This window comes from Telopea speciosissima, chromosome 4 (genome assembly GCF_018873765.1).
Source record: "Telopea speciosissima isolate NSW1024214 ecotype Mountain lineage chromosome 4, Tspe_v1, whole genome shotgun sequence".
Lineage (NCBI taxonomy): Eukaryota > Viridiplantae > Streptophyta > Magnoliopsida > Proteales > Proteaceae > Telopea > Telopea speciosissima.
Window position 1 is genome coordinate 33,102,034 of NC_057919.1, and position 24,032 is coordinate 33,126,065.

The window sequence follows — 24,032 nt, forward strand, 5'->3', positions numbered from 1 at the left end:
CTTCGCATCCAAAAGGAGAACCAAGTGATCTTGCAGCGTCTCAATCTGCATTTCTTTCCTCCTCCTCCACAGTAGAGATAGTTGACATCACTGACTTTATATTAGAACTCTTGATATGTACTTTTGTGGCATATTTTTAAAACATGGAACTTCTATTTTGAAGCATGTGATGCTTTTAAAATTAACACTTTATTGGGCTTCATATTATTTGCTCTCTGTTCTTCTAACTATGCAGGAAGTCATTTTCTTAGGGGGAGCCACCCTAAGATTGTTTTTGTTTGTCCTTGGTTACTAGCACTGGCTCAGGGGGAGCTACTCATGCTCTACACTTCCTTTTTGTGTTGACAAAAGGGGGAGAAGTTATTATGATTCAAATATTCATATTATGTGATAATGCATATATGATATGCATATTTATCTTTACCTTGAATTATGATTCAAATAATCATATGATGTATGATAATGCATATTCATCTTGAGTTACATGCCTACATGAGTAATGCATATATTTATCTTGAATTGCATGCATACATGAGTAATGCATATTTTGAATCACATGTTTGTCATCATCAAAAAGGGGGAGATTGTTGGAAAACACATTCCTCCATAAACTGATTTTGATGATAACAAACATAAAGATTAATACTAATATTTCAATCTTTAAGCAAGCTTCATAGTCAGACGTTGGAAGCATCAAGCATCAAGGAAAGACTTGATCAACGGAGCTCACAACAGAAGAGTTAAGGAAAAGAAGAAATTTGAAGATTGAGGAACATCTTCTAAAGGAAGCCAAGAATTAACAAGATAAAGACTCTCCAAGAAGATTCAAGTGCATTAGAACACATTTCGTTACATGTGCAAATCACATTGCACACACATTGCATTCACATGTAAGAGACCCTAGGAGGAACTCATTCCCATGCCCTAGACTCAAGAAACATGGCCATTAAAGTGTTAGACAAAAACCTATGAAGTCCCAAGCAAGCTGGACCAAAAATCCCCTTGACAGACAATCAAAAATAGGACAACTGTCTGTCGGTCGACCTACAGAATATAAAAAACACACACCTGTTTCCAGTAGCTTGTCGGTTGCAACCGACAGAATTATAGGTTGACTGACACTTGTAGGTCGATCCATAGGTCGATCGACAATCGATCGATAGCCCCAAACTTGGCCTTAACGGCTAGTTTTTCAACGGCTAGTTTTTGATGGTCGACCGACAACCTTTATAGGTCGATCGACAGTCTAAAAATATGATAGTTTTATATCCGTTGGAGAACAAACAAACTCCAACTTTTTATTTTATAAAACACATCCAAATAAGGAACAAAATACATCTTGTGATAGAAAAAGTGCATAGTACATTTGTGAAAGTACAAAAGTGAAAATTTGTCATTGAGCTAAATTATTCAATTCAAGCTTTTCAAAGAGATCTTACTAAGCTCTTAACTCTCCACTCTCTCCAACTCATGCCATCAAGGAGAATCATCTAGGAGACTCAAGGTGCATCACTCTCATTCATATCATTGACCACCATCACTCAAAGGGTAAAAGTGTCACTACTCTTTGATAGGTATTTATACCAAACTTCTATTATATTTACTTGTTTATGCTTTTGATTTGACAAAGCATTGTTGTATTAATCTAGACCGTACTTAGATTAGTACAAGGACCCTCTCATCCTTAAGAGATTGAAAGGATACTCTTGTCCTGGAACTAAGATTGTAAGGATCCTCTTATCCTGTTAAAAAGAGTTGTAAAGGTGTCATTTTCCCACCTATTATATTGAAAGAAAAATACTAGTGGAATTCTCTCAAGGTTGAGAGGAGTGGATGTAGGCTAAGTTAGCCGAACCACTATAAATCTTGTGTCTCATTTACTTTTGCTTTTTATATTTAATATAAGTGTGCAACCAATCGAAAAAGAGTCAAAATCCACTAGTGGTAACCTATTCACCCCCCTTTAGGTTACCCAACAATGGGATGATTATATGGGCCTCATTATTGTATTCCTTACGAAAAATCACCCAAAACAGACCCAATTTTTGTCCAATTTGGAGTTCGGGAGCCCAAGATATCTCAAGTCGAAGTTGGACTGCTCCAGAGCCTTCTAAATGGAATCTTTCGGTTGACAGAAAGATAACTTCTGATAATTGCACTAAGGCCCTTAGAATCCGAACTTCCGCTTTACTTTGTCCCCAATTAACTGTTAATAATTATAAATAAACCCCTATCCACGGAAACGGCCGTAACTTCTTCGTTTCAACTCGGAATCAAGTGCCGTTTGAACCATTGTGAAGCTGACTCGACGGGCTACGCATCCATACTATTAACACATCAAAATTATGCTAAGGGGCCCACTGTAATCACATTCAAATTTAAATGATTGGCATGATTCTTTCAGTGCTCAAGCCAAACTTGATTTTCTCGACTCTTGGGCGCTTCCGGCTATTCTTAGCATCTTTTGCTCCATTTTCACAAGAATTCACCTAAAATCGGAAAAGCACAAGAAAGCACCGAAGTAACTCTGTCCAATGTGGTAAAATGTATGCTTTATGCCCTAAGATTTCACACATAAATGTGTTCATCAGTCCTAATCTCATTTCTTGGACTTCTCATAAGCAAAGAACAGTAGCTCGCTCCTCCATAGAAGCCGAGTATAAAGCCTTGACAGATGCTTTGGATGAGTTAGTCTAGTTGGAGTCTCTTATGCATGAGCTTGGCTATCTCTTGGCTGGTCTGCCAATCTTATAGTGTGATAATATGGTGCCACTTACCTCTTTGCCAATCCAGTATTTCATGCGCGCACAAAGCACGTGGAGATTGATTTTCACTTTGTACGTGATCGTTTGTCCAAATGCAAACTGCAGGCCCAATTTATATCGACACATGATCAGCTTGCCGACACTTTTACTAAGCCACTAGCATCGATGCGCTTCAAATTTTTACAAGACAAGCTGATGATTCGGCCATCCGATTCTCCACCTTGAGGGGGTATTGAGAGAAAGAGCCAGCCGTGGGATATCTTTCCTTTCTTGGTTTATTATCACAAGTGATAATAAACCTTCACATGTGATGATAAATCTTTCCTTGTTTAGATAAAATCCTTTGTACATGTAAACTCAATATTCTCTATATTTCTTTCCTACTTTAGATCAATTAGGCTCTCAGTCTTTGTATAAGCTTATATATTCTCCTTCAAAAGAAATCAGAAATTAAGGAATACATTCAATTCATTATTGGCTAACAGTTACATGATGCTATGTGTACTATACAAATTATAATCTAAGATATAGAAAGTATGAGGACATGCCAACAGTGTTTTGCACGCTGCAATATTGCCTTCACTTCTAAGGATGGCAATGATGAGATGCACCTTGATGCGTTATACTACCGAAAATAAGAAAAGCAATTGCTAACTTCGAGGATAGCACCTCCTAGAACGAAGAAGAAGGAGAAGAAACTTCTATTCAATACCCTTTTCCTCCACTAAGTACATTATATAAAACTTCTCTGAGATTCCTGACACTCTAGCTGATAAATAACTATGGGTCCCTATTACAATCGGGATAGCACCTCCTAGAACGAAGAAGAAGGAGAAGAAACTTCTATTCAATACCCTTTTCCTCCACTAAGTACATTATATAAAACTTCTCTGAGATTCCTGACACTCTAGCTGATAAATAACTATGGGCCCCTATTACAATCACCAAATCCTAACTGATTTGATATACACATGTTGTGGGCTCTACCCCTAATCACAAAGGCCTACAGGTCATTTGCTTTGTCATGTGGATCGACGCGTAGGCACAACTATTGGAGGATCCTTTGGCACGTCCTCTGCTAATATGTCGGTTGACCCACTCGTATCATTAGTGTCTCCTCCAAGATGAACCTTGTCCTCAAGGTTTAGCTTAGGATCAAAGTGAGGTCTTCCCAAGGGGCATCTTCCACAGTCAACCCTTCCCACTAGACCGGTGCTTGGGGTACCAATTGGCCATTGTGGAGTAGGGTATGGAAATCCAAGATTTCCATTGGCATTGGAGTAGGTTCTGGGGATGAGAGATTGTTTGTCCCTAAAATCGATGGCCAAGAAATAGACCGGGTTCGAGAATGGGGCTGTGGAACCGGGGCCGGGATTAGCCAAAGGATGGCTAGGGATGAACTGGGATAGAGAATCAGGCCGTAGAACTAAGGCCATGACTGGCCGGGACACGATCGAGTTGGACGGTCATTGACAGGGTCAGCAGTGCACTAACCGTAGAATGTTGCAATTGGAAGAAGTGGGACCCACCACACCAGTAGATAATGGGAAGTGGCAACCGCTTAAGGACACGTGGCGGATGGTTGGTAGTTTAGAGAGGTCTGGCCCTGAGAAAAAGGAGGGAGCATGAAAGTGTTGCGCATACAAGGGTTGGGTGAAGGACTTTTTCTATATAAGACAAGAATCCAACCTGAAGAGGACACTCATCAACCGTCAAACACCTGCAAATGAGATTTTATTCTTTTTCTTTGTTTTATATTGTTGGGGTAAAATCCACACATCACCCATTATGGTTTTGATGATAACAAATAAGTTAGTTGTACTAACTTATGTTATAGTGTATAGAGACTTCATAAGAGATGAGCATCAAGTAAGGGGGAGCTTGTAAAAACTTGATGCACCTAGACAATGAACCAAGACAAAGAACCAATATTTCAAAGAATGGTGTGAAGAGAAGGACTAAGCGAAGGACTACTTTCAAAGGCCTCTATTCAAAAAACTCATTGAGATACAAGACTGTAAAGCTTTTTGTTTACTTTTGTATCAAGATGTATTTAAAGTTGAAGTCCATTTGTAATGCACACACTCACACGCATGCATACATGTAGAGTGACCCTAGGAGGTATTTTTACATGGACCAAACCTAAGCTAATAGCCCCACACTTGTCCAAATATGGACTTAGCCATTTTTAGCAAAATCAGCTGATCCGGCATACCGAATCCTAATCCAGCATATTGAATCCACTATTGACTGTAATACACAGTCTCAGGGTTTTGCTCAAAGTGACCAAACGGAATGTGCCAAATCATGATCCTGCATACCGAATCACAATCCAGCATGCCGAATCATGATCCAACATACCAAATTGGCATTTGACTGTTGGGAATTAGTCGTTGGTCAATGGATAGAGTCCATGATCCGGCATACCAAATTGGGAAGTGGCATACCGGATTAGGACAGACTTATGTCCGAAATTAGCATTAAGTCTTAGATGCTTTGAACACCTTTGCCTATAAATAGGTAAGCTCGAATAGACTAATTACAATTGATTAAAGCTAATCAAAGACATCAAAAAGACTTCGGTACTTGATCATTCAAAGCTCTCTTAATCAAAGCATTCATTGAAGTGCATTCCCTCTCTAGGTACTCCACCTCAATTAGCTTCAAGCTACAAAGGTGAAAAGTAGTTTCATTTATCTAAGGTTGAGGTAATCCTAATCTTAGTTCCATTTTATCTTTATATGGTTGTGTGAGTCCTCTTGCTCGGAATCAAGAGTAGGTTGAGTCCTCTTGCTCAAAGATCAAGATTAGTTGTTGTTGAGTTCCCTTGCTCATTTCTCAAGATTTGTACGAGTCCTCTTGCTCATTCTCAAGATTTGTTTTTAGTGGAATTCTCTCTATGGTGAGAGGAGTGGACGTAGGCAAGTATTGGCCGAACCACTATAAATTCTCTTGTGTTATCTTTGTTGTTTGTTTAATTTCATCGATAACTTATTTAATTCTGCAATAAGTTTTTATTTCCACTACCTTCACCTATTCACCCCCCCTCTAGGTGAATTCACATATACTTTTTCCAAGCATGAATGGTTATGTCATTCACCGTGGAGTGGCACAAAGCATAGTTTGCGGTCCCCACCTGTGTATGGTATGATTGAATGCGATTAATTTTTATTCATTATTGATTTCAGTTTATTATTTTATTGTTTTTGCTTTTCTTTCCATTTCAGTCTATTCTAGTAAGTTTCTAGTTTGATCGGTGTTCTTGGTTTAACCCAAAAGACTTTAGAGCTAACTCAGGCAAGAGGGAGACCGACCTCCTGGTTGGGAGTCAGAATAGGCCACTTATAGCCTCGTTTGAGCCTGCGCAAAGACTCTGGCACCCCCGCACTGTCTTCGCCAAGAGCATGTGCCCTAGTGTGTGTGTGTTGAGTTATTCCACCAACAGAGAATGATTGGTAGTGGTTTAGGTTGCAGAGGTGGTTCACCCGCATACCTTTTGAGTAGATAAACATGAAAAACTGGGTGAAGGCAAGTTGTGGAAGGCATATCAAGCTTGTAAGCAACCAAATTAACATGGGCAATGATCTGAGATGGACCAAAATAATGTTTTCCCAGCTTCTGATGAGTACAAAGTGCCAAGGATTGTTGCCGGTATGGGCTAAACTTAACTAGGACCGAATCAACTTGATCGAATTCTCTATCAGTCCGTCCCTTGTCAGCCTGGGTCTTCATACAAGCTTGGGCACAAACAAGATTGATTTTTAAAGTACGGAGCACCTCATCCCGTGAGCATAAGTCTTGGTCCACCATAGCATTAGGAGAACCATTAGGAATGAAACGTACTAGAGATGGTGGAGGCCTACCATACACAGCCTGAAAGGGAGTCATTCGGATCGCGGAATGAAATTAGGTAATGTACCAATATTCAGCCCAGTGTAAGTATTTCACCCAAAGTGTTGATGTGTTAAACACAAAACAATGAAGATGCATCTTAAGGCATCGATTAAGAACTTCGATTTGCCCATCGCAGTATGGGTGATAGGCGGTACTCATTGTAAGTGTGGTGCCCTGAAGTCGAAACAATTCTTGCCAAAAATTGCTAAGAAAGAGTGGATCACGATCACTCACAATGGAGCGGGGAAACCGTGTAACTTTGTAATATGCGTGGTGAAGAGTTCATCAACTTTAGTGCTGGTGAAATTAGGGGGAAGTGCACAAAAGTGAATATACTTCCACAGACGATCAACAACCACCAGAATAGTGGTTTTTCCAGCTGCATTTGAAAGCCTTGTAATTAAGTCCATGGAGAGGTCTTCCCAGATCTGTTCAGGAATGGGCAGAGGCTGGAGAAGCCGTGTTAGGGAAGTTCTTTCATTATTTGGCATGTGGTACATGAAACCAGGTATTGCTTGACATAACTCTGTATTCCCGCCAATACAAGTTGGTTGCGACGCTACTAAAAGTGCGAAGGAAGCCTGCGTGTCCACCGACGGGTAAAGAATGAAATTCCTTAAGAAACCTCTCATGAAGGGGGGAATCAGAGGCAAGGACCAAACGATGATTGTAGTACAGAAAACCATCATGATAGGTATACGTTGGGTAAGTAATAGGATCATTTAATAGCCTTTCAGTGATGATGCGCAATTCTAGTTTAGTGGATACCTCAAGCCTTAGTTGTTCTAAGAAATCCAGAGTAGGAACTGAGAAAGCCAATACGACTGGAGGCGAGGCTGGCACTCGATATAGTGCATCTGCGGTGACATTGTCTTTACCAGGCTGATAGGCGATATCAAACAGAAACTCAAGAAGCTTAGACAACCAATGTTGCTGTTTTGAGGTTTGTATAATCTGATTGGCAAGCTCCTTAAGACTCTGCTGATTTATTTTAATAACAAATTTCCTGCCCTACCTACTGGCGCCACTTCATGACTGCCTGGGTGATGGCATACATCTCCCTTACATTGGTGGAGGCAGCTTGCATCCTGGGCGATAGTTTTTTACTAAAGAAGGCCCCTGGATGGTTTTCTTCGGATAGAATGGCGCCGATGCCAACACCTGAGGCATCTATCTCCACCGTGAAGGGAATAGTGAATTCGGGTAGGCGCAACACTGGGGCAATCATCATTGTATGGCGCAGGGTAGTAATAGCTAATTGAGCCTTAGGGGTCCAGTTGAAAGCATCCTTTTTGAGTAGGTCTGTTAATGGGCCTGCCACTTGAGTATATCCATAGATGAAGTGTTGGTAATAGCCCGTAAGCTCCAAAAATCCACGAAGGTATTTTAAAGAACGTGGAACTGGCCAATCAAGCATGACTGATATCTTATTGGGATCCATTTCAACACCTTAGGCAGACACATATGCCCCAAATAATCGATGGAATGCTGACCGAAAGCACATTTAGACTCCTTAGAATAGAGCTTATGGGTGCAGAGGGTGCGCAACATTTCGTCCAAGTATTGGAGATGAGCCACCCATGTTGGGCTATAGAATAGGAGGTCATTAAAAAAAACCAGGATAAACCGCCGTAGGAAGGGTTTAAATATGGAGTTCATGGTGGCTTGGAACGTAGATGGAGCGTTGGTAAGGCCAAATGGCATAATTAGAAACTTGAAATGCCCATCATAGGTCTGAAAGGCAGTCTTATGGACATCTTTCGCTTGTATTCAAATTTGGTGGTAGCCTGACCGCATGTCCACTTTGGAGAAATACTGGGCACCGTGAAGTTCATCAAGAGCACATCCACAGTTGGAATAGGGAAGCGATCCTTCATCGTAACCGCATTTAACGTCCTATAATCCACACAAAACCACCATGTGCCGGCTTTCTTTTTGACGAGCAGAACTGGATAGGAAAAAGGACTAGTACTCGGCCTGATAATACCATTAGTGAGCATTTTTGCCACAAGTCTCTCACTCTCACCCTTTTGGAAATGGGGGTAGCGGTAGGGTCGAACATTCACTAGTTGTGTCCCAGGGAGTAAATGGATAGCATGGTCTTGGGGACATGAAGGAGGTAAGCTATAAGGTGTGTGGAAAATAGTAGTATGTTGCTATAATAGGACCTTGAGTTCCACATTTTCATAAACGGATGGTGGGCTTGACAAGGGTTGGAGCTCTAATTGGAATAAAGTAGCAAAAGAGTTTGTGTCCACAATACAACGTACCCCATGGTATTGAAGTTGAGTTGGCATGAGGGTGGTATCTCCTGTCATCACAATACACTTATCATCCTTCCTAAACTCCAATGAGGGCTTACTATAGTCAAACAACACTGGACCTAACTGAGCAAGCCACTGCATTCTAAGTATGAGATTTGCGCCAAACAAAGTTAACACATAGGCATCAATAGTAAAGGAGTGATGGGGTAACTTAACTGGTAGTTGCTTAACCAGGCCTTCACACGTCAGACGATTCCTACTGCCTATTAGGATGGTGAAATGTGGAGTTGTGTCAATAGGTAAACCCAAATGCTGAGCTACCTGACTCTGTAGAAAGTTGTGAGTGCTGCCGTCGTCAACTAGGATTTGAATCGGTGAACTAGCAACATAACCTGTACAACAAAGTGTAAATGGAGCAAGCCCACTGATGAGAGAATGATATGATAGCTCCATGGTAGTCTCCGATTCTGGGGGGTCTGTCACTTCCAAGTCTTGAACTGGTGACTGATCTGGCAGTTCTTCCAGTGGTGGTCCATCTTCATGTTCCAGGAGAAAAAAATGTCGAGTCTTGCAATGGTGGCCAAAGGGAAAACTTCTCATCGCAGCTGTAGCAGAGGCCCTTGTCACGGCATTGTTGCATCTTGTCTGGTGAAAGCCGTTTTACCGGTATTTGATTGGATGGCGCTGGAAACCCCAGTAAGTTAGGCCCCATGGCTGGAGGTGATGGAAGTAAACCTCGAGCAGATGGTGGAAGATAGACAGTTCATTGGACATCAACCAGCTTAGATTCCTGGAGTCGTGTCAGGCTAACTACGTATGACATCATCGTCGGTCTGAACGCCATGACTTCATTCCTAATATTAGATCTCAAACTAGAGATGAAACAACTCACGAGGAATGAAAGAGGAACGATGGTAGTACTATTGGCTAAGGTCTCAAAATGAAACTGGTAATGAGAGACTATTGAAGTTTGTGTGAGCCTCGCAAGAGAAGCTTGTGGATCATTGAACTTAGTAGGACCAAAGTGAATCTCTAAAGATCTGGTAAACTCTGCCCACGACGTGAACTGAGCATAATGGTACATCCACTGGTACCACTGAAGAGCCGCCTCATCCATGTGAAAGGAAGAACTTAAGAGGTGTTATTCGTCGGGAGTGTTGTGATAATCAAAGAACCGCTCAACTTTAAAGATCCATCCCATCGATTCGTCACCGTCAAAGCAAGGGAAATTAAGTCGTATTGTGTGCATCTGAATGGAAGGTACATAGTGAGGGATGGCTATGTTTGATGATGCCGGAGTATTCAACGTACTGGGGCGCATCATCATCCATCCGTGGCGGTTATGTAAAGCGAACTCTTAAATTTAGTGTTGCTGATCGACTATATTAGTTTGAAGAGCTTCAAGGAGTTCACCATGTGCTGTTGCGGTTTTGCCAAGGTTCTTGATGGATTCATCCAACTATCGAAGGTGAGTTCTGTCGGCCATAGCGGTGGAGGAGGCTCTCAACAAAAGCACCAATGATGCGTTAAACTACTGAAATTAAAAAAAGCAATTGCTAACTTCGAGGGTAGCACCTCCTAGAACGTAGAAGAAGGAGAAGAAACGTCTATTCAATACCCTTTTCCTCCACTCAATACATTATATAAAACTTCTCTGAGATTCCTGACACTCTAGATGATGACTAACTTTGGGTCCCTATTACAATCACCAAATCCTATCTGATTTGATATACGCATGCGATGGTCTCTACACATAATAACAAAGGCATGCAGGTCGTTTGCTTTGTCTTGTGGATCGATGCGTAGGCACAACTGCTAGAGGATCCTTTGCCACATCCTCTGCTAATGTGTCGGCTAAACCACTCGTATCAACACTTGTACTAATTTGAGATGAATGTTTTGATCCTTGCACTTCTACTGTTGGTTGGGCAATAGTTGTTCTTTTCAAATTTAATTTTGTTGTGGTGAGTTATGGATCTATGGTATTACAAGGGCACATACTGGCATTAAAGGCCAAAAGCATCATGCAAGGTTTTTCATAGGTGTTGGATCAATGGTTCCAAAGAGTAGAGGTATGGGTGAGTGATGAGACATTGGCGACGTGGTTATCACAAGAGAAGGCTATTGCAGGGGCAGTCTCAGTTGTTGATGCAATCGCCCGTGCTACCAGCCCACCTGCAAAATGCCATACTTGTAGGCAGTCTAAGGGGAAACTCTTTCACCCTTCTTAACACCTACTCTCACACATCAATAGGTAACTACAAACCTATGGTGAGACGTATTAGGCAATGATCGGGCGACGAACTCTAACTCCGATTCTTGATATATACTAGGTGAGTGGGTATGGGATGAATTGTTTTGGGAATGTTTTGCACTATACTTGCTATGTATGCCATGTATCATGCATTACATTATTCTAACTATGTGAGTGTGCGAATATTGGTTGATGACTTATGCGAGGTGAATGTGGTTGGTAATGTGTGGAAGGGATACAGTGGTCGGGTATGCCGACACCGGGATCATGTGAGATATTGTATGTTACTGTCATCTAGCCTTGGTCCTTGCTCCCTCCATTAGTGAGTGCTCTTCCCATCTCTCCCTCTCCAGTTCTCTATTTTTAGATTTAGGGTTTTGGATGTTGAGGTTGGGAAAAGCTTTGGGTTCCATTTGGAACCCAATACTAAGTGTTGGGATATGATTGTAGTCCCTTAGGGTGCCTTTACACACCCTTTACCTCCCGTTGATGTGCCATTCGACCAAACCATGAATACTTAGGGTTTACACACAAAATGCAAGTTTGAAGTGGATAAAAGGGTTTAGATCATGGATTCCCCAATTCATGATGCCATTCGGGTTAATAGGACCCTAATGTACCTTAGAGACCTTCCCTACAATCCCTTGGAGCCATTAATGGATTTGGGAATCATTTAGCTGAGTTTTGGGCATGAAGACCCGTGTTCTGGTTGCAGGCGGTCACATGGCCGGTTGCAAAGCCTAAATAAAACTACCCCTTCCCAGAACTGCTAAGCGCTAGACGTCTGCTTGCTGTTTTGGCTATAACTTTGTCTATACATATCGTATCAATACAATTCAAATTGCATTATAAAACAAACATAAAGGGCTACATTTCATATGAGCAAATCTCTGACCAACTTGGAGTTTAAGGCCCTATAAATTTGGCCCAAACCTTATAGTTGTGTTTTGACAGCAACCTTGGGACTAAATTTACCCTAGTGACCTCGCTTACTTCATGGATGTTTAAGTTGGATTTGAAGGGTTTTAATGGGGGGTTGCCTACAACCTTTATTGCCTTCTAAAAGTGCTAAATAGGTTACCCAATGTGGTGCTAAGGTCCACCTCTTGGTGCCCTATTGACTTCCCTCTAACCCTATTTGAAGAACTTAGGGTTTTATACATCAAACACCTAAAATTGAGTCAAGAGATGAACAAACCCTTTAATCCCTTCAGACCTTGTGTTAATAGGTCACTAGAACCATTAGAAACCCTAGAGTACTCCCCCTCAAGCCCTTTTTTTTTTTTAACCCGAATATTCCCTGGGACCCGGGGAAGCCCGTAATCTATTATTAAAATCAATCAATGAAATAATAATTATAAGGGGGGGGGGGACATGCCCGCTTTGCTCCAAACCATACCTAAAATAAACACTCTATCACTTCTTGACATACCAAAACCAACCCACCTAAACAAGTTATTTCCTTAAAACCGGCAGACCACACCTCACGTGCAATCCTTCGGAGGTTGGGAGGGAGCTCCTCCCCCCTTTGAAATTCTGTATCCACTGCTAAGTTGCATTCCAAATTTGCCAACTAGTCTGCTGCCCTATTGCCTTCCCTGAACGTAAAAAGGATCAAAGGTTTTAAAACCTTGACCAGCTCCATCATTTCGTGGAACCAATACCAGCCCTTCCAAGATCCACACCTCCCCTTTGCGATGCTTTGGATTGTTACCTTTGAATCCGAGTTGACCACAATCCCTGTCACCTCCAGCTTGGCACAAAGCTTCAGACCATCATTCAAAGCCCTTAGTTCGGCGATGGTCTTTGTACATTCTCCATAGGATTTTGAGAATGCAGCTATAACCATGCCCTCCTTATCTCTAACTATACCACCGCCCCCCCAACACCTAGGTTCCCTTTACAGGCACCATCAACGTTAATTTTCACCATGTTAACCGAGGGGTACCAGTACACAGGTAAAGGTTGTCTCCTGCTAGGTGGGTGATGTGACACACCAAAATAGCTAAGAATGAGGGTTTCCCTCAATTTTGGTTGTCTTGTACTCGTTGAAAAGAAGGGTACCTCTCCAATCCATCGTCTGATAGTTTCAATAATCGAGCTCGCCGGGCGAGCCCTTTCTCCATGTCGCCTATTGTTCTGCTCTTTCCATAGTTCCCACACTATGAAGGAAGGGAGCAGTCCAGTAATAAGACCACACATGTGCTTGTCGTCAGCGTGCCCCTGCCAGAAAAGAATTTTCTCCCTCACCCCTTGGAGAGGGATATCCTCCATCTCAAGTAGTCTTGAGAAGAATGACCATACCTTAGCTGCTATCCCCTCCCCCCCACACCAAACAATGTGAAGCTGACTCGCATCTAGGGATGCCATAACACATGCATTTAGAGACAATAGGGATGCCCATCCTTCTCACAGTGTCATCGGTTGCCACCTCCCCACATAGCAGCTACCAAGAGAAGAAGCCAACTTTCGTTGGAAGCATACGATTCCAAAGCCATTTAGCAAAGGGTTTCTTTGTAGAGGTAGTCCTCACAACGTTCCATGCAGATTTGGTGGAAAAAATACCATTCTGAGTTGGGGTCCATACCATCCTATTCTCCTTATTCGAGACATAAAAATTCCCCATTTGCAAGTTATGGCAAACCACATCAGAATCAATGGAGTTGAGGAAACCACCGTGCCATTCCCCCACTGAGTGTAAGACATCCTTCACTTTGCCCGTGAGATCAAGGTGAAAAGCCTCGTCGACCCGGTCCATTAGAGGGCCTTAGCCAGACCAGTCATCAAGCCATAAGTTTATCTCCCCCCTCCTAATCAGTCAGCGTGAGTTCGACAGCAGAGTGTCCTTGTGTGTCAAAACCCGACACCGAGATAATGATCCAGATGCCCTCATCTGTGAAAGAACCATATGTTCATTCCCTAAGAATTTGGCTATAAAAAATGCGCACCATAACGAGTTTGTAGATAAAACTCACCGCAATCCCTTTAGCCGCAGTGCCAATCCAATGTCTTCCAAACGTCTAATACCTAGACCACCTTCCATCATCGGCCTGCAGATTTTTTTCCACCCCACCCCACCCAGTGGTGATATTGGCCCCATTTCGAAACACCACACAAAACATCCATGTACAAGCTGTCAAATCTTCTACCCACCATTTTGGGAATATCCAAGGTTGAGATAATATGGATTGGTAGGGAAGCCAGAACATGCCTTAAAAGAACTACTCTGCCTCCCGATGATAGCAATCTTTCCTTCCAGCCAGCAATCTTCTTGTGCACCTTTGCTAAAAAATCTTCAAAGTAGTTTACATGAAGGCGACCCACATAAAGGGGGGCTCCGAGGTAAGTGATAGGCAAACTCCTTCTCGTAAAACTAGTAACCTGCTCAATCATTCGACACCTGTGATCAGTAGCTCTGTGACCAACAACAAAATAGCTTTTACTCTTATTAGCAAGCTGCCCAGAAGCTTCCTCATATCTTCCAATAAAGCCTAGTATTTGTTTTAGAGATGTCTTCAGCCCCTTAGAAAAAATTATAGTATCATCGGCAAATAAACTATGGGACACACCAGGGCACCCCCTAGGTAATTGGTAAAACTTTGCTCTACCTTCCACAAACAGAGACTGCAAGCCACGACTCAAAACCTCTTCTGCAATAATAAAGAGAGATGGGGAAAGTGGGTCACCCTGTCTCTCCTCCCTAGTAGATTTGAAGAACCCAGATGGCCCCCCATTGAGCATGATCGAGAACCAGCAATTTTCTACAGTTCTTCTTAAAACCTCTCTCCTTGGAAACCAAGTAAAATGGAATTAGGAAGTGCTGACCTCAAAATCTAGGGCTTGAAGTCGGGCGGTTGCATGACTGGTTGCACACCTAGTTGTAAATGCCCGTGCAACCGCATGAACCTTAGACCCCCAAAAGCTCTTATACTAGCGGTCGCATGACCGGTTGTAACCATTCATGCAACCTTTTGCCTCTGTAGGAAGGTGGTCGCAGGTTCAGTTACAAATATTTATGCAATCATCTCTGCAACCGCTACTGATCCGAGGCAATTGTACTGGGCTATCGTAAGGGTGGTCTTAGTTGCTGATGCAACCGTCCGTGCAATCTCCCCTGCTCTAAAATACCATACTTGTAGGTAGTCTAAGGGTAACCTCTTGGGACCTCTTTCACCCTTCTTAACACCTACTCTCACACATCCATAGGTAACTACACACCTACCGTGCGACGTATTAGGCAACAATCGGGTAATGAACCCTAACTCCGATTCTTGATATATACTAGGTGAGTGGGTTTGGGTATGAATTGTTTTGGGAATGTTTCACTAAACTTTCTATGTATGCCATGTATCATGCATTGCATCATTCTAACTGTGATTGTAATCATGCAAATATTGGTTGATGATTTATGCGATGTGAATGTGGTTGGTAATGTTTGGAATGGTATGTGGTGGTCGGGTTTGTCGACACTGGGATCATGTGAGATATTGTATGTTACTGTCATATGTGATAATTGGGCTGTCATGTGTCATGTCATGCTGATACTCGAGTATTAGATGGTATTGGATGTTGATGCACCTAGAATGCCTCTTGACATGATAGTATCATATAGTATTCTTGAAGTTAGGGTTATCTTTCTCCTTGCTACGACGCTTACCAATAAGGGTTTACTTGTTGGCTAATCAGGGCTCCTTTCTTTCCTGTGGAGAGTGAGAGAGGCCAGCATGAGGATGATCATTGGTTATAGGGGTCTGTCACTGGATGGTATTGTGCGGAGCTATTACTGGTGCGGGTTTCAAAGCAACAATTGAGGCTGTTTCGTGGCAATGACCATAAGTGACCCCGGATGCTTCTCGAGTTGTTGTAGTAGCATTGACCTAGTGACTTAGACATGATTGCTAGGTGGATAATCTTGTTAATTAAATCATGCATTATGGACTATGTATTATTGCTTGTGTGTTCCCCATCTCCTCACTGGGCTCAGTGGAGCTTACCCTTCTTTGCGCAACCTTTTAGATGTGTTTGCTGGTGATATTTTTGTGGCGAGCCCTGAGGCACCTTCTTTTGGGTATGATTTATTTAGTGCCGGTGACCCAAAGTCGGTGAATGAGGGGTGACTGAGGTTCATGGTGCTGGATGTTTGTGTGATGATTGTGTTTATGGGTCACCTGATCGAGAACTCATACCTTTTGTTATTTTTTTGAGTTTTACCTTTTGTTTGTGTAAGCTTTTATAATTATACTTACTTTTGTGTTAGTATTTTGTAGGTCTTTTGAGATAAGTAGTTAATTATTTATCACTTAGAGAAATGGTTATTTTGTAACTAGTGTATACGATTCCACACTCTTTTGATTTACATTTTACTGATGTAATGTCTTTTTTTTTCCGCACTCTAATATACTTGAGATATTTATAATGAGTTGACTGTGAATTGGCCACTGCATCGAGATCCTGGTGGTGGTTTAGGATGATGGTGATCATCCTAGTTACATCAAAACCTTAGGGTGGGGTTTGGGGTGTGACAACATGGTATAAAAGCGTTATGCTCTACACTAATCGCATCTAGCGGAAACGCCTAATTTACTCTACACAACTAGGTTCAAAATAAAAAACTTGCAAGACAACTAATGTACAATACATAACTAGGTAGAGGATTAGGTAGGTGCTAAAGCCAAAAACATCCAAAATAAAGAAAACAAGACAACATAGTAGAGTTAGCACAAAAATCTTTCTTATAAATTCAGTTATGAGTACATAAACCTCCCTCGGAGGTCGTTACATGAGTTGAGTTACAAAATTTCAACTAAAACAACTACTAAAACTAATATAACTTACACAAAAATAAAATAAAGAGCATAAACATAAAAAGAAACCATGGACCCTAAGCCTAGGACTCTATGTCACTGTCACTGTCAATCTCTATGAAGAAATTTCAGAATTTCAGGACAGTTGATCAGGCAGTTGCAACCCTGCATCTTATAAAGTTCTTCCGCCAAACCCTGATCAATAAACCTACAAAATCCCTCAAATTGTATCTGACTAAATCTAGGTATTGTAGACATTCCCTCATTTCCATCTTGGAGCATCTTAGATCAATCTTGTAACCGACTAGGCCAAAAGTGGAATTTTGGCTAGTTTGCTTGGCCAACTCATTTCTACCCTTTAGTACTCCTTTATGACTTGATTTTTGATTGAGGACCTATCCAAGATGATGCGGGTGTGACTGCAGTGTTAGGAGACATGTTGCGATCCGTGCAACAGGAACATCGGGACTTCATGCAAACTATGAATGCCCAATTCCAAGCGGCGATGAGTGATAGGGAGATAACCAGGACACCTAACCCAGCCATGCCTGCAACCCCCGCAGTTTCATCAATGAATACAGCTTAAGTTGCTATTGCTGTCATGAGGGACATGATGAAAGATTTTTTAGCAACAACAAAACAAGTGCATGGAGGATATGTTGGCGTCCATGGGAAAGCAACAACATGAGTACATGGCTAACATGAACGCAATGATCCAGGTGGCACGATAATCGTAAGCCATACCAAAGACTCCCCGACACCGTATGAGTCTCTGGAAGATGGACAAGGAGTTGAGGGAGTAACACAACAAGGGTATGGGAAGAGACCTATGACCTCACAGGAGTCTGGGGCACCTAGTAACGCACCTAGAGGACGCTATCTTGATTCGACTCCAACACGCTTTAATGGATGGGGTACTAACCAACCTAGCCAATGGGCATAGTTTGCAGGTGCACCTCGGCCGTCTAAGCCAAAAATTTATTGTTTCACCTGCGATCAGCTTGGACAGATGCGTAGAACTTTCTCGTATCATGGAGCCAAGTATATACCGTATCTACATGTCATCTTTCTTGAGCAGTCACGGCAGGGCAACAAGCCCCAAGGGGAGCGAGTTCACCATGTTTACAAGAGATATAGAGTTATCATCGGGCACCGTGACTGGTACTTTATCTATACTTATGACCTGTGCGTACTTGTCAAATTGGAGTTTAACACCCAATTTAGTCGCCCATGGTCATTAAGAAGGACCCCATCTTATACTTAATCTGACTGTTGGTGAGAGACTCACTGAAGGTCTTATTATATAGTCTAGTGATTAGAAGGGGGTTTACTTTTTTTTTTCTGTGGCCTCAATGTTTGGCCCAGGCTTCCCTGGAAACCATCTAGAGATTCTGAGTTTTGGTGTCGAGTACTCTTGGGTGAGCCTATGGCCCCATACGTCACTCGGGATTTTAAAGTGCTAAGATTTGTCCTGAGTACCCTAGGGCGTGCCCATCCTTGGCCTTGTTCGACCCTGAGTACCACTTAGGAGTGTCACATGAAGATTTTGGTATCGGCCTTGAGCGTTCCTCAGGAGAGTGGATTCTTAGAAGTTTCCTGCCTCTGAGTACCCATTGGGAGAGTTAGATGCAGATCTCGGTTTCAACCCTGAGCATTCCTTGGGAGAGTGGATCCTTAGATCTCGTTTGACCCTAAGTACTGCTTGAGATTGTCAAATGGAGATTTTGGTATTAGCCTTGAGCATTCCTCAGGAGAGCTGATTCTTAGATCTTACTTGGCCTTGAGTACCACTTGGGAGAGTCGATCAAGTTTGAGCACCGGCCCCACATGTCTCTTTGGGAGTGCCATTCTTAGAACTCATTAGTGATCGTACTGGGAGTACTGGGAGTAGTCCTGAGTACTCTTGGGTGAGCCTATGGCCCCACGTGTCTCTTAGGAGTGCCATTCTTAAGACTTGTCGATAATCCTACTGGGATTACTAGGATTGACTTGGTATATGGGCCCAGTCCATAGACCTTATCCTGTGGGATCCCAGATTTGTATCTTGATTTAGAAGGGATGGTGAAAGACTGTAGCACTTAGTTGAGTTTTAGTATGGCTATTCACCCACAACCGAAGGATGGTTAGAAGAGATAATTCAGACCAGAGACAAGGGAGTGAGTAACCGCTCTGGAGATTGAAGTTGGTGAGAAGTATTATATCGGGAGTTAGTATAGCCAAGTGCAGCCGATAGGAAAATGTAACTGGAACTGAAGGATTTGATAAAACTTTGCTCCATGATAGACATGAGTGGAATAATGGGTCACCAAATGCCCCCTCCATTATTGGGAATAAACACCAGGGATCCCATCAATATTCCAATTCATTCTAGAGTTGAGTTAGGTATTGTAGAACAAGAAGTGAAAGTCTTCTTAGGAAAAGCCTTGTAAGCAAGGGTAATGTAGACTTATACCTTGCAACCCAAAACTCTAGGAGTATAGATACTCGGAGAGATACACTGAGATACTTGGATCTTTTGATTCTTGAGATATATGTTCAAAGTTTGATTCTCCCCAAGCCCTTATATACGCTGAACTTTAGATCAATCAAACCCGAATTTGAATTAGAGAACTTGTATAAAGGTGGATATTATTAGAGAGTGGAGTTTGAACTATTGATAGAAGGTACCACTAGGTCACCTACAACTTTGGTGGTACAATCGTCACTAGCGGAGAAGATCAAAGAGGCCCAACCTGCAGATGCAGCGTTACTGAAGTTGATAGATGGTATTCAGGAGAAGAGACAGAAGGAACTGGACTTTACCTCAATGGACAACGTCAACCTTCGATTCAAAAGTAGATTGTGTGTACCAAGTGATGATCCGTTGAGGGGAGAAGTGTTCAGGGAAATTCACTGTTCATCATACTCTATACAACCTGGCAACACCTAGATATAAAAGGATTTGAAAGGAAAGTACAGATGAACTAAAATGACGGCCGATGTGGTTATGTTGTATCAAAGTACCTTATTTGTCAATAGGTTAAGGCAGAGAGGAAACTCAAGCAAGACGAAGGAGTAATGCTGATACAAGACTTAAGGACTTGGAGTTTGCCATGGGCGATAAGGTAGTCCTTCGGATATCACCAAACAAAGGGGTGATGCGGATTGGTAAAAAAAGAAAGTTATGTCCTAGAATTATTGATAGTGGCGTACAGTTTGGCACTGACCCATCATTGGAAGGAGTCTATGACGTATTCCGCGTATTGGTGTCGAGAGAGTACACTCCCGACCCGATACTTGTGAGCCATATTAGCTTGTTGTGGACTTAAAAATGAAGAGTTATCTAAATAGGTCCTTGATCTCAAGGGCCGCAATCCCCACAATCGTATTGTAACTTCATTAAGATTTGGTGGAGTAATCACTCCGATTAAGGAGCATCTTGGTAATGAGAAGATGAAATGCAAACGAAGTATCTCACCTATTTAGATCCCCAAATGTGCCAAATTTTTAGGATAAGTTTTTTTTTAAGTGGGTGGAATGTTATACCCGCATGCAAAAATCCTAGATAATTTGAAATTTTATATTAGGTGTTGTAGCACAGGCAACTACCGACACCGGTGACTTTAAGCCGTAGCAGTCAATGATAGAATTATTGATCAAAAGGATGGAATTTCTCCATGATGGGCGATGAGACCACCCAAAGGTGAGCTTTCAACCTTAAATGTTATGTATACATATCTTCCTTGAAGCACGTGAAGTTTGAGCCAAGGCTCGGAAGAGGTTGTTATGGAAAAAGCCCTTTTTAGTAGGGGTGGCTGCAGGGCCGGTTGCAGTTGCTGATGAAACCGCCTATGCAACCGCCTATACTGTAAGGATCCAAATGAAGTGTACTTCATGGGGCCCACTTGCCACGTGAATCTATACAATGTGTTGGTGCCTCGAGCATCGTCAACCTTGACTCTAACCTTCCATACCTTGTGGGGTCAAGTTGGTGGGGCCCCATTGCCCAACTTGACTATTATGGATTTAGGACCTAAAAGTTGTCAGCTAAATGAGATCTAAGGGCCATTTTAATTATAAAAGGGGCATGAGCTCTTTAGCTCATTTCATTTTCCTCTCCAACTAAAACCGTGGGAGAGAGTGAAGAAAAGAGGAAGAAGGAGAAGAAGAAGAAGGAAAGAGATCAAAAGAGGCTCACCTAGCCATGATTCTTGCTCCCTGTAGTAGTGAGTGCTCTTTCCATATCTCCTACTCCATTTTTCTATTTTTAGATTTAGGGTTTTGGATTTTGAGGTTGGGAAAAGCTTTGGGTTCCACTTGGGACCCAATGCTCATGTGTTGGAACATGATTGTAGTCCTTGGGATGCCTTTGCACACCCTTGTACCTCCCATTGATGTGCCTTTCGACCAAAACATGAAAAGCTAGGGTTTTACACATAAAACCCAAGTTTGAAGTGGATAAATGGGTTTAGACCATGGATTCCCCGATTCATGATGCCTTTTAGGTTAATAGGACCCTAATGTACCTTAAGAGACCTTACCTACAAGCCCTTGAAGCTATTAATGGCTTTGGGAATCATTTTGGCAGAGTTTTGGGCATGAAAACCTATGTTCTGGTTGCAGGCAGTTGCACAGTAGGTTGCAAAGCCTGTATAAAACCACCCCTTCTTAGAACTGCTAAGCACTTGACCTCTACCCGTTATTTTGGCCATAACTTTGTCTATACATTTGACATGATTCAAATTGTGTTGTAAACTAGACTTAAAGGGCTACATTTCATATGAAGAAACCTCTGACCAAATTGGAGTGAATCGAAAGTTGGCCCAAACCTTCTTGTTATGTTTTGACAGCAACCTTAGGACTAAATTTACCCCAGTGACCTCGCTTACATCGGAGATGTTTAAGTAGGCTTTTATAGGGTTTTAATGGGGGTTTACCTACAACCTTTATTGCCTTCTAAACATGCTAAATAGGTAATCCAATATGGTTCTAAGGTCCACCTCTTGGCGCCCTAATGACTTCCCTCTAACCCTATTTGAAGAACTTGGGGTTTTATACATCAACACCCTAGAATTGAATCAAGGGATGAACCAACCCTCTAATCCCTTCAGACCGTGGGTTAATAGGTTACTAGAACCATTAGAGACCCTAGAGACTCCCCCTCAAGCCCTTGAGTCCTTGAAAACCAAGGATAATAGAATTACGAACCATTGACCTCATAATCTCGAGCTTGAAGTCGGGCGGTCGCACGACCGGTTACACACCTGGTTACAACCACCCGTGCAACCACACAAAGCTTAGACCGTCAAAAGCTCTTATACTCTGTGGTAGCACAACCAATTGCAACCGCTCGTGCAACCATTTGCCTCTGTAGGCGGGCGATCGTAGGGCCGGTTGCAAATATTTATGCAACCGCCTCTGTAACCACTGCTGATCCGAGGCAATTGTATTGAGTGGTCGCAGGGGCGGTCTCAGTTTTTGATGCAACCACTCGTGTAACTGCCCTTGCTCTAAAATGCCATACTTATAGGCAGTCGAAGGAGAACCTCTTGGGACCTCTTTCACCCTTCTTAACACCTACTCTCACACATCTATAGGTAACTACACACCTACGATGAGACGTATTAGGCACTAATTGGGCGACGAACCCTAACTCTGATTCTTGATATATACTAGGTGAGTAGGTTTGGGTGTAAATTGTTTTGGGAATGTTTTTCACTATAACATGCTATATATGCTATGTATCATGCATAATTTCATATTTGCAGTATTCTAACTATGATTGTGATATGTAAATATTGGTTAATGATTTATGCGATGTGAATGTGGTTGGTAATGTTTGGAATGGCATGCGGTGGTCTGGTATGCCGACACTGGGATCATGTGAGATATTGTATGTTATTGTCATATGTGATAATTGGGCTATCATATGCCATGTCATGCTAATACCCAGGTATTAGATGATATTGGAAGTTGATGCACCCGGAATACCTCTCGACATGAAGTATCATATAGTATTCTTACAGTTAGGGTTATCTTTCCCCTTGCTACGACCCTTACCAATAAGGGTTTTGGTGTTGGGTAATCAGGGCTCCTTGCTTGCCTGTGGAGAGTAAGAGAGGCTAGCACGAGGATGACCATTGGTTATAGAGGTTTGCCACTGGATGGAATTGCGCAGAGCCATTATCGGCGTGGGCTCCAAAGTAACAATTGAGGTTGCATCATGGCAATAATAGTACGTGATTAACCTAGTGACTTAGACATGTTTTCTAGGTGGCTAATCTTGTTAGTTAAATCATGCATTATGGGCTATGTGTTATTACTTGTGTGTTCCCCATCCCCTCACTGGGTGCAGTGGAGCTTATTCCCCTTTGTGCAACCTTATAGATGTGTTTGTTGGTGATAATTTGGTGGCGAGCCCTGAGGCACCTTCTTTTGGGTATGATTTATTTGGTGTTGGTGAGCCGAAGTCCGTGACTAAGGATCACAGTGCTAGATGTTTGTATGATGATTGTGCCTATGGGGCGCATTGGTCGAGAACTCATACCTTTTGTTTCTTTTGAGTTTTACCTTTTGTTTGTATAAGCTTTTATAATTATACTTACTTTTGTGTTAGTATTTTGTTGGTCTTTTGAGATAAGTTGTTAATTATTTATCAATTAGAGAAATGGTTATTTTGTTAGTAGTGTAAACACTTCCACACTCTTTTGATTTACATTTTACTGATGTAATGTCTCTTCTTTCCGTACTCTGATATATTTGAGATATTTATGATGAGTTGACTGTGAATTGCCCACTTCATCGAGATCCTGGTGGTGGTTTAGGATGATGTTAATCATCCTAGTTACATCAAAACCATAGGGTGGTGTCAAACCTGCCCCCTAACAGGCTGGGAATTGTGAATGAAGGGCAGGAACCCCTGACAAGACATCCTAACACACTGTGGAGCATCACTCCAATGATTGAATTTAATGGAGAACCCCCGAGGATGTCCTCTTACATACCTGTCAAAAGATGGATTGCAGACCCTTGCAGTTGCACTACCCACAACATAATGTATAGCTTGGACTCC